Source organism: Pogonomyrmex barbatus, unplaced genomic scaffold (genome assembly GCF_055798465.1).
Source record: "Pogonomyrmex barbatus isolate J1 unplaced genomic scaffold, ASM5579846v1 scaffold3, whole genome shotgun sequence".
NCBI lineage: Eukaryota > Metazoa > Arthropoda > Insecta > Hymenoptera > Formicidae > Pogonomyrmex > Pogonomyrmex barbatus.
The window spans coordinates 15,574,502-15,586,623 of record NW_028297127.1 but is presented as its reverse complement, the minus strand read 5'-3'; the positions used below and the strand labels follow the sequence as shown (position 1 = coordinate 15,586,623).

General features: G+C 39.7%; 1 protein-coding gene and 1 pseudogene across 6 annotated transcripts in view; one reads left to right on the top strand and one right to left on the bottom strand.

Moving 5' to 3' along the window:
• Positions 1-12,122, top strand: part of LOC105427986 (uncharacterized) — a 278,359-nt gene that overhangs the window by 90,503 nt on the left and 175,734 nt on the right. The gene's annotated exons all lie outside the window — the stretch shown is intronic.
• The window catches only part of LOC105427985 (uncharacterized), a 4,269-nt pseudogene continuing 304 nt past the window's right edge, over positions 8,158-12,122 (bottom strand). The window contains exons 2-3 of the transcript XR_016139906.1: positions 10,504-10,757; positions 8,158-9,820 (exon numbers count right to left, since the gene is read on the bottom strand). The product of XR_016139906.1 is annotated as an uncharacterized LOC105427985 (transcript). The remainder of the gene's footprint in view (positions 9,821-10,503; positions 10,758-12,122) is intronic.

Here is a 12,122-nt window from a genome sequence, read left to right as displayed (position 1 = left end):
CGAAAAAATTGTTAAAACTAATTTTCTAAAACATCAATATTTTTAGAGGAACGTTTAAAAAGAACGTAAAGTTTGTATGTTCCACGAATTTCGCGGTACAGGACAATGCTTTTAATGTCCGTGTGCGCAAATTAACTTTGCTCGCTACTATTAACAGCAAACGAGGATGGTACCAAGTCGAGCGTCCGTAAGCCTTGAAAGATAAATATCTCCTGCTATCACGTTGCACAATTATATTTTCGCGTTGCATATTCGTTGCACGCGGTACCTTTCGCGGACCATGACGCAATCGTCAGCTGCACGTGTCTGGGAACGGCGAATTTCTCACATTTTTCATTTCACGCTTTCCAACAATACATTCTCCAGTTCGTCAGAGTTCGCGAGAAATAAGTCGATGCAGCATGTTCATAAAATTTGAAGTAAGCCCCACCTTGATTTTTCTTATCCTTGTGCAGCATCAAATATCCAATAGATGTCCAGTGCACGCTTTAATCATACATTTGTTCAATTTATTAATAAAATAAGAATGTTTGCAAAAAAATGATTGCAATGGACATAGTACATAATTTTTTATAAAATAAATATTTAATTTTTAATAAAATTTTTTCTAAATTTATCTAAATAAAGAAATAAATATGTTTATATTATTTTATGTGACTGATAGAAGTAAAAAGATAAATTTAAATACTAACTCTCTGATTGGTAATAATTTATTGGTGCACATTATGTTCCATATCCTATTATCAAAAATTTGTTAATTCAAAATAGTTTGATGTTAAATGAGGAATAGTGTAGGTTTCTTTAGGACGATAGATTCTGATACGCACGTATGTGTGATACGACCGATAAAACGAATGGCCGATGGTCTGCGAGCGTTAATCTTGTGGTCAAGCCCGTAGCAAACAACGGATAATGGGAGATGGCGAATCGCCGTATGCGTGCGCGCTCTCTCCGTAACGCATCGTCGACCTTCCGACGAAATTTATATTCTCGTCGGCAGATAAGGCACACTTGCGAGGCGATTCGCGGCGACGTCGCAACTGAACGGACCAACCCCTGGCCTCTGACATATCTCCACCCTAAGCGCTACGCGAAATGTTTGCTCTACGGTATCGCGACATTCTGCTGAATCTCCGGAAAAGAGATGATCTTCTACTAATTTGTACTTCCGTCCAGATGTATGATATTGATCGATGTCAGAATCGTACGTGTTTTTATGACTGATCATGCTAATATAATCTACGTAATTGACGCTTTTTATAAGAAAAATTATTTTATTTTTTTATATTATGGATATAGATATAATATATAAGAAGACAGAATAAAATATATTTATGTAATTATTTCAATAACTTCAATAATGTTGAGAGACAGTAGATTTTTAGTTTTTTTTTTTTGATAATTTTTTTCTATTAATATATCAAATTTTGCAAATGATCAGTTTGATAAAATATTTAAATGTAACATAATTGAATTTACTTCGATCACATTTCTAAGTATTTTTACTTTCATAATTTGTATTAGACGTGGTTTCCAATATTAATGTTGCGTTTGTATACTTAGCTAATCGTATGAGAATCCAAAGGACGTAGCCAATGGTTTCCGAAGTTTATCTATATCGCGAAGGGTTAATTGATCAAGTCCCTTCGTCGCGTCCATATCTCTGACGAAGGGCTGACGTCACCTCGTCCGCAGACCTGGCGATCCTGATTAGCATTAACGATTCATAGACCCGGGACTAACTAGGGTCGTCCTACGACCTCTCGCCATCTTCACCGTCTCCTTCTCGTCTTCCTAGATCTCCTCCATCTACCACTAGTTATCGCGCCTGCCAACAAGGAGGTTATCTTTCGAGTTCGACGATCGACTTGATTTGCATAATGTTTGCTCGTTACAAACTATTAGTTCGAGCTGCCTTGGTCACGGCAACGCGATCATTTACAGGAATATTTCCAAACGTTATTTGACATATTTTTTTCATCGGACCAATATAATTTTAATACGATTATACGAGTTTAGTTGAATTAAATATTTGAAGATTCAGATCATTAGAATATCGAATTTAGAAGTTTTATTTTTACTTCGTAACGTACGTTATCTTATCTATTATAAAATATTATACCTAAGGTGACGAGAATGAGATCGAAAGGTATCGAATTCTTTGTTTCCGCGAGAGCAACATATCAAGCGATGCAATAGCGTGACGCTTTTCAACGAAGGGTGCCGTTATTATAGAAGGCCAGGACTCGAGGTCTTTCGATGTCCTGCAACGGCCAGCCAGATCTCTGGGGAGGTCCTTCGAATTTTCCAGTCGACGGAGGGAAGCTTGTCGGCCAAGTTGCATATTACCATTTCTCGATTCGACGTGCGAGAGGTCCGTGCGTGCTCGCGTTTGTGCGTCCGTGCGTGCGTGCGTGCGTGCGTGCGTGCGTGTGAACACTCTCGTGTCACCGGGTACACTCGGTGTTAGTCCCTTTGGCATTAGACAAGGGTATCGGGGATGTTCGGGGGTGCTCGTTGTGATTGGTGTGGGTCGGACTGACCATTTGAATACACGGCACTGTAATCACGACCGTGCTCCCTCTCTCTCTTTCTAACTCACTTTCTCGCGGCCCGTCCTCCTCCACGCCGGTCTGACACTCCTTGCCTATCGTACAGTCATCGCACTTCCTCATCCCCTTCCTCTCCTCCGCCTCCGTCCTGACAGGACGCGCGTGGCTGTCCGGGGAATACCTCCAGATTACTACCACCGGTGAGCTCGTCCTCCCATTCGTTTCCATCGTCGCTTGACCAGACCTCCTGAATGAGAACGGTATTGTGCCGAGTATCCAGATTGAAGTTAGGGAGGCGTACTGACGTGAGGATGTCCATTTCAGAAGCGATTTTCTTCCGCCTTTCGCGGAATTCACTCGTTGAACTATTCTAGTGAAATTCTATCACGTTTTATTTTTACACTAGAATAACGGAACTTTGTATTTAGAAAAATTAACACTAAACTTTTTTACATGGATTGTTTTATAACTAAATTAAGTAACTTAATTTTGGAAGCCTTTTCCACCATTTTCGATATTCGAAATGCAGATAAGAAAATAACGACTGCATTTCTTAGAAGTTCTTTTTTTTTATTTATAAACTATTTTCAGATTCATAGACGATGAACGACGCGGGACTGCCCTTTTGTTACGCCGATAATCGAGTGTGCGTAGAACACTCTCTTGTGTGCCCTAGGAGGGAAATTATCCAGGAGACGTCTCGTCGGATTTCTCTCGTTACCGCCTCGTTCCGGACGTGAAAACGCTCGCGTAACCGGTTCCGCATTTGCATGTTCACCGCTCGGAGGCAGAAAGCGAGGTCGATGGGCTGGCTGGTGGCACGGATGCTGCGAGCCAGCACTATCGCCATCGTCAAAAAGCATCTCACATCCATTTTAATGGATCCTTCTCGCGAATAAAGCGGAAGTGAGGAGAAGAGAGCGCGCAGATAGTCGCAGGATGATGCCGTTGATATTTTGTGATTGATATTTCGTCACTCTGTTAAAAATATATACAAATATATACACAAATTATTTATATCTTGAGCAGAACTACGAGAATATCTAATGTGATCTGATATGTCGCGAATTAAAAATATATATATTGTACATATTGTATTAAGTTTCTCTTACCTTTTGGAATAACACTTATTCTTGTTTCCGTATTGCGAAAGAGTAACATATAAGAAAATAAAGTATCAAATCCAGTGTGTTTTTTATGTTTTAGTAAGCCATTTCGTTATTATCAAAAGAAGAAGTATGAATTCACGTATTATATAGAGTTTGCTAATAAATATACTTGTGTAAAAAATAAAAAAAAGAAAAGTACATATGTATCGTACACGAAGGAGGAGGGAAGCACTGAGTACACAAATGTATAATCGAACGCACTGGACGACCACGTTTGCAACATAGCCATCGTATAGCCGAACTACTTTGCCTAAACATTTGCTTGGCGCTTCACCTGCTAGAAGCCTAACCCTTCGCTATTTCATTAAATTAGGAGAAGCCTGTCTGGTCGGTTAGTTGACTGGTTGGTTGGTTCGCCGCGGCATCTCTCTTTCTCTCTCTTTCGCCTCTCTCTTTCTTCCTCTCACGTTGTTGGATTCGCGAAACCACTGGAAACTTTCGCTTTTACCATCATTTTATAATTCATGATATCGTCCTGTCGCTCGGATGTAACGCGGGTCTCGTTTCGTACCGTCGGCGGCGAGTAAAGAGGGTCTCTTCGCTCGTCGCACTTGTCGTTGACGGGGACTACTTACACTCGGCCAAAACGATTGGCTGAATTGCACGTTTCGTTATTGGTAATAATAGCGACAAAATCACGGGTATCGATGACAATTCGCACGGACAAAAAAATCTGTTTTATATTATCTAGCGTTTTGAAATTTGAATCGTATGAAGTATGAGATTTGAATTTTGGAGAATTTTCTTAAGCTTAGATTACATTCAGATTTTTCTTTCCAATGTTATACTTATAATGGTATCACTGATATTATAATTATTGTGGAAAATATCAATTTTTTAAATTTTATCTTTTAATTTTGTGTTTTTGTTTCTATATTTAATCTAAAATATTTGATACTTGTAGTATTTGATACTTTGAAAGATTTCAGGAACAAACGAAAAAGTACTTTTATCTTGATATATTTATTAATTAACCTTATATATTGTGCAAATTCAGATGATTTCTTCATCAAAACTGATGTTTTGACTGGAAAATCCTTTCTAAAGTGTAGCATGTTAGGCCGAGCATCTTATCGTTGCACGCTCAATATCTTAACGAGAATAAGTCCAAAGTTGTATCCCATTACGTCTAAGCATGCTGTCCCTACTCCGTCTTTGCTTCACTATAATACTCTATCGTGCTGCCTGCTCTATGCGATGTACCTTTAGCTTCTGTCTCTCTTTCTCGCTTCTCCGCCATAAACCGTCCCTTGGACCACCCCTTGATTATTCCCCATTGGCGTAGAAACTAATTAAAATGATACATCCACTCTTTGTTTCCGTTAATTGTATCGTCATACGCTAAAATTATCTTTGAAATAATCGATAGTCAACGGTATAACGCTTTTCTATGGAAAATTAATTCTTTTATTATGATTATCAGATACATATGCGCTTTATTAATTTTAGTACGCAATATATAATAATTTTTGGCTTTTTTATTCAATAAATATCACTTTTTTTGAAGTTGAGTGTTAAAGTGTGTATTTTAAATTTTGAGACGATCATAATATTAATGTTAACACCTTGAAAGTATCGCATTTTGTTGTCTTAGGACGGGTGTTACGCCATTGGCGAAGGGTTGAGATCGACCGTCGGTGGGTGTCTCCTCTCTTTATCTCCTTGCACAGATTTTAATATAAATTATAATCTAATGTCGTTTCTTAATACCTTTTCACCCCCGACCGCCGCCGTCTCCGCCACGATGGTTTCTCCGGACCCCAAAACGCCGAGGTCATTATTAGGGATTTCTCATTATGCGATCAATCATTCTCAGGGATCGCGAAGCTAATTTCTTGCGTCAATTAATATTGCGATAGCGGCCATCGACGGAGAAAACGTCGACGGCATTCCTTTTCTGCCCTCCGACCGCGTCGTTCCTCATTTTCGTATCATTTAACATTCAATGGAACGTCTTGCTTAATGTTGCAATTATACTTGCTCTTCGCGGAGCGATCGTCAAGAAACTGCCAAATAACTGTGAAGCGATATATCACAGTACATGCTATTTCTTTGCTTTATAAGACAGCTATTATTAATTTAAATGTTGTAACGATATTACTGACTGTTGTCAAATTCAATATTTTTTAAACTTTGTACTTCAACATGAAAGAGAGTAGCTCTGAACATTTAATTATATTTATTTTAAGTAAATTAACATATTACATATTATATAAACATTATAACAAACTAAAATTGGAAATGGACGTGTTGTCGGTGAATGTAGTTATTGTTGCAAGATGATAACTAATAAAATTATTACGTCTCGGGAACAAATGTCGGAGTTGTTGTTTGGATGATTATATTTTTAGTTTATGTGTTAGTTTATCCATGTATAAATAATGCTTGTACAAGAGAGAGAATTTACGCAATTATATGCAATTTTTAAATTAAAACAAGCGCTACCTGATTAAAATGAGACCAAGGCCAAATCCGTAATTTAGACTGAAGCAGTGTGTGCGATTGGGACAATAAAAATTGCAGGCAAGATCGCGGAGGTTGATTTCAGGGAAAGCTTTCTCGATGCCTCGAGGTGGTATGAAGAGCGAGAGTTAAGATAGAAAACAAACCGATGGATTTATACCTCGGACCATGAGGCATCATCATTTTCCCTCGATGGATATATGGGACTGTATACGCGCTTCTCCACGCATCTCTCACTTACTCTCTCTTTCTCATCCCCCTCCCTCTCTCTCTATTTCTTCCCTCGCCAATATTTGCTCTCGTACGCAACGCCTTGAGTTCCGTATTTACGAACAAATACGCATATACAGATATATAGACATGTCCTCCATGTTTGCCTTCTTATATCTGCCTGTATCTTGCACTGGTCGTCCCTAAAAGCTACCGTCGAACGCCCCCCGAAATCAGATCAGTAACCCCTTTGGCAAACTTCAACATTGACGAGTTCTCTGTCAAGACATCTCGCTATTGCAGTAACTACATCGTATTGCTGAAGCAAATATTTTCATTCTTTTGATAATTGTAGTTCAGAAAATAATAATTAAACAGAATTAAAAAAAACAGAAAAATTTATGCTCTCTCTTGTTGAATTAGTGAAAATATAATTATTGGTAATACAGGTAACAAGAGTTTATAATAGATATCTAAAAAAACATTAGAGATAGTTTTGTATCTTGAAAATTATTTTAATTTTAATAAGCATTGTTTATGTATGTTTAATGTATGATTAAATGGCAGACTACAGGGAACTAGTCAAGTTTCCTATAAATGCATTTATTTATCGAATTTGTCAAGCAATGGTTTTTGAATATTGAATGTTGAAAGAACGCAGCATATTTATTATTCATTTCCTTAACAGCGAATTCTCTGATAGTACACCCTGGTGATCCTACTCCTGTGAGAAGTGTTCGGAAAGTCCGGGAGCGTCTCTGAGGAAAGGGGAGCTGAGAGGTGGTCGAGGGGAGTAGGGAGCGACCGAACTTTGGACTTTGAACTTTGCCGCTCGAGTGACCTCGCGGCCGTTTTATTTCACTTTCGGCCATTAACATACTTCGCTCCGGGATTTTTCCTACTTCCGTGCGCGAAGTATTAGTGCCTGCATAATTACCGTTTCATCGTCTTGCGGTTTACTTTTTTCTACCAATTGAGTGAAAAGTAAAAATACAGTTTTAAATTCCTCGGTTTTAAGATGAAGCATTTAGTTCTTTTTGTTGATTTGTAAGATTATTGAAGAAAGATATTATTCTATTTGTTTACCATACGTGTATAGTAAAGCCATGATTTTGACAGTACAGTAATTATTTATACGTTATGAGGGAAACAGATGCCGATTTGGATTGTCACATAGATTTGTCCTCGAACAATGATTTATCAATAACAATTATATATATATCAGGTAAGTACTTGTCTCATATTTTTCACTTGAAGTGGATCCCTTCTGGAAAGCCGTTGTTTCGTTTCGTCTACAATTTTGAGAGTACCGTTTATTGTTCGCGATAGCTCGGAAACAGCAACGGAGTACAAAAAGACGAAGCGAGAATCGGTACCCCGAAGAAAGGACGGTGGTCACGCGCGCGACGAAGAGAAAGAGCAAAAAGAGGAGGCAGCCAGCGCGGCGAGTAGGAAAGCTCTCTTTTGCCCTGGACACGACGAGGAAGAGGGCTTTTTCCTCCTGGGCACGGATCCATGTATGGACCCCACGACCACCTACGAGACGACGCCGGCGTCGTCCTCCTCGCCGGCAAAAAGTAACACGAAAGTAAGCCTATCGTGGGAGGCGTGGAACGCGGAGCTTTTCCCTGTATATCTCGATGAGTTCCCGAGAGCTTTCGTGGAAGTGGGGGCCACGCTTGCGCGGACGCTTCCGGCGAGGAGGGACGACGAGGCCGGAGGAAGCGAAAGAGGGACGGAAAAGCTCTCTAGGATTTCGAGGGTAGGACGCGCGCGCGGGGAGGGATGAAAACATCGCCGGGGTAGGACGTTCCAGCACTCCTCTTCGAGGCTTGCGACCGCGAGGATGTTTCCTATGATCGTCGTTTTTGCAGTCTTAATTTTTTAAGAGATTATCGATATGAAAATGGCACACATTACTTCGTTATGCGTCGAATAATCAGCTTTCGCTTCTTTTAATATTTTACGTTTATAGAAATAATATCTTATGAAAAATTATAGTAATATAACTACAATTTTTTTAATATAATTTCTGTTTAAAGCGATGGAAAATTATATTTATTATCTGTAGTGATTAATCATTTTATTTTCTAGATTTTTATAATATTATTTTGTTAATTTACAATCTTATGTAGAATTAATTATTGTAGGATGATTTTGCATTCATTATTACTTTCCATTTCCCTTTAATTTGTCAGTTAATGCGGCTTCAAGAGTATAAATAAATTCTATTAAGCGACGATATCAATACAACCGTATTGATATCGTCTTGTAAGGACAGTTGCAAGTTTAAATCATTTAGGAAACTTCGACCAAAGTCGACCGGTCTTGGTGCGTCAAAGTAAATATCGCAATTGTTCATTAAAGCATCAAATCACCGTGCACTGGATACGAATTATCCGTCAACATTATCATCACGCTTATCGTGGCGAATGATTTATGGAAATTGATTGCAATTAAACAAGCTGCGCGAGCGTCGCCGGAACAACGACATAAGATGTTGTCGAGGGATGAAAGGGGATTGATGCGAATCAAGGAATTTATCGAGCAGCTTTAAGCATTTGTCTTTTATTCACAATTCTTTTCAGAATATTGTGATGCATAATGTGTTTTAATAAAATATAATAAATTTTAATATAAGTCGAACTGTCATCACTGTCATCTTAGCGAAGCATGTGTTATGTTTGGAATCTATGCATTAATAAAAAGCGTATGCGAATTCTCATGCTAATTACAAAGCTTCGGACTTTGGTAAATAAATAGAAAGAGAACACGCGATGACGGAAAATCATTTATTCATCCCGATAACGTGCGTTTAATTTAAGTGACTATTATCGAGTTTTTCACTGGTTTAGTTTTTTAATTATTCACATGAATATGGATCTGTATATGTCTGGCAGTCCTTATACCGACGTACGTGCTCGTGTACACTAGTCGCGGCAAAACGCGTGGAAAACACATGTAAAACGCGCGGCGAATATCGACAAACGTTATCGCGCGTAGTTCTAACGTTGATCTTTCACGTCTGGTAAGACAAGAGATATGAATGCATGAATGCTTCGGTGTCTTGGAACTGGAGCGACCAGTATCTTCCTGCGGCTTGAACGTAAAGGAAGTGTCATACATTCACATGTACTGGACATTTGTTTTATCTCACGAACATTGCGGAATGACACGCGAAACGACATTAATTGTTTCAGCCGCAAGGCATTGATACATTATTTTCACTTTACGGGAGACAGATCTTTTTTATTTTCGTTCGTACAACGTGCTCTATCTTACCGTCGCGTTTAAGGACGTTTGCCTTTAGCTGTGCTCGTTTCCTCACATTATTCGGCGTGAATTTGAAAGTAAATTTTCGATTTGCTCCACCCCGTCTCTCCGCATCTGGCCGACGCTCCGTCCACGGACAACTTTGGAAGGAAGCTGGAAGGAGTAAAAGTTGCCGACGGTTGGCAGAAAGAAAGATAGAGAAGCGAAGCGAGAAGAACTACTTCATTGGTGGAACTTAATTCACTTAATAGATTCTAAATGGAGTAACTCCGATCTGGCAAGACTCGGCCGTTTCTTAAGCGTCGGAATAAAAAGTTCTTGTCCCGGTGAGAACGGAGACAGCGGACGCACTTTAAAGACAGGCTGCGGATCGCTAAAGTGAAAGTAATCAAGAAAAACAATGTGAAGAAGTGTCAAAAAATAATCAACACAATCATAATAATAATAATAATAATACAATAGTAATCGACAGTATGGCTTTGTTTAATCTCTGAATACGAATATATTCGTATGATATTTTAACTTACATTTCAAATCGTAAATAATTAGATTAAATCGTATCGATATCTCGTATTGTTAGAACGAAATGAACTAGTAAAAGAATGAAAATTTGATTAAAACAGATTTAAATTTTATCGGTTATGCAATCCATATCGTCCATAAAGCTCTTCATTGAAACCACATTTATCGGCGGTACTTGACATTTATATGAAATACCACTAACCACAGCTGTCCAACCCTTCGAAAAGAAAAAAGGGAAAAAAGGGAAGGAAAAAAATGAGCTTTCATGTGGATGCGCGAGGTATGTTAAAAAAGTAAGACGATACAGATTGAACGTTATATTACATAATTCTCGCCGCCAGCAGACCGATGAGGTTTGTCCGGCGTTTGCTTTTGATGCTTTTGAGCCCGCTGAAGTGGTGGCCCGTGGTATTGGTGCAGGTTCGAGGGAGCCAGCCAAAGAGAAACGCATCGGTCTCCGGTAGCTAATTTATGACTTCGGAGGTGAATTTTGTGCAGGAAACACATCAAAGTTCAGTAGCGGTCAATGCAGCTCACGCGTGTACAGTGAGAGAAGAGGATGGTATGTCTGCGCGAGAGAAAGAGAGACAAGTTAAAAGATGAGGGAGAGGGAGAGGGAGAGAGAGAGAGAAGCAAGAGAGACAAGAGAGAGAGAGAGAGAGAGAGAGAGAGAGAAGAGAGAGAGAGAGAGAGAGAGAGAGAGAGAGAGAGAGAGAGAGAGAAGAGAGAGAGAGAGAGAGAGAGAGAGAGAGAGAGAGAGAGAGAGAGAGAGAGAGAGAGAGAGAGAGAGGAGAGAGAGAGGAGAGAGAGAGAGAGAGAGAGAGAGAGAGAGAGAGAGAGAGAGAGAGAGAGAGAGAAGGAGAGAGAGAGAGAGAGAGAGAGAGAGAGAGAGAGAGAGAGAGAGAGAGAGAGAGAGAGAAGAGAGAGAGAGAGAGAGAGAGAGAAGAGAGAGAGAGAGAGAGAGAGAGAGAGAGAGAGAGAGAGAGAGAGAGAGAGAAGAGAGAGAGAGAGAGAGAGAGAGAGAGAGAGAGGAGAGAGATGAAGAGAGAGAGAGAGAGAGAGAGAGAGAGAGGAGAGAGAGCGAGCGTGGAGCTTCACGGACGGTAAAGCAACCACGGCCGCGCTCTAACTACGTTAAAAGTTTTAATATTAGTTTAGTCGACGGCCACGGTAGATTGAGACGTAATTCCAGGTAATACCACGGTTCTACGAGCTACTTCCAGCTAATACCGAACGAAACGCGTTCTACAAAGGACCCTTCAGCCCCCGCACTCCTTAATCTGCATTAAACTCGACGTTCGGTAGCTCGCCGCCTACCCGTCGGCGGCGTACGAGCCCATCATCCATACGATCATATGGCATCTTCAGTTTTTACGCGAGAAAACCGTCGACTTCTCCCTTTGGCCTCTCGATTGGCGCATCCCGCGACTTGGTCGCAGCGATTTCAATGATACTACCCAAAGACACACAGCTGGTAGCCAGTCCAGCTGAGTTATTCCGGGTTGTATTCCTTTTGATCATTTAAAGCTTTGCATCGAACTTCGTGGATATATTTGTTAGTATAAATCTTAGTATTTTCTCTGAAAGTGATTTCATGAATTGCGAGAGATTCCCGAATAAAAAAATAAAGATATACCTCGAATCTTATATTTGTGAAATACAGAAAGAATAATGTTTAGTGCGCCACATTTGTAGCTACATTGGCGATAATTATAAATTAATTTTTAGGACGAGGCACAATCAGCATTGTAGTTTACAATTAATGAGACTGCATTGAAAGCTTACATATGCAAAGTTTCTTTATCTCGCGAAATAAATTTGCCGGGAAAAACAGTGTTTTAGCGTGTGAAAGCGATCTGCAATTAACAGATCATCAGAGAGCACAAAGTTTTCTTAGCGCTCGACAATGTAATCGTGAAATTATGACGTTCTT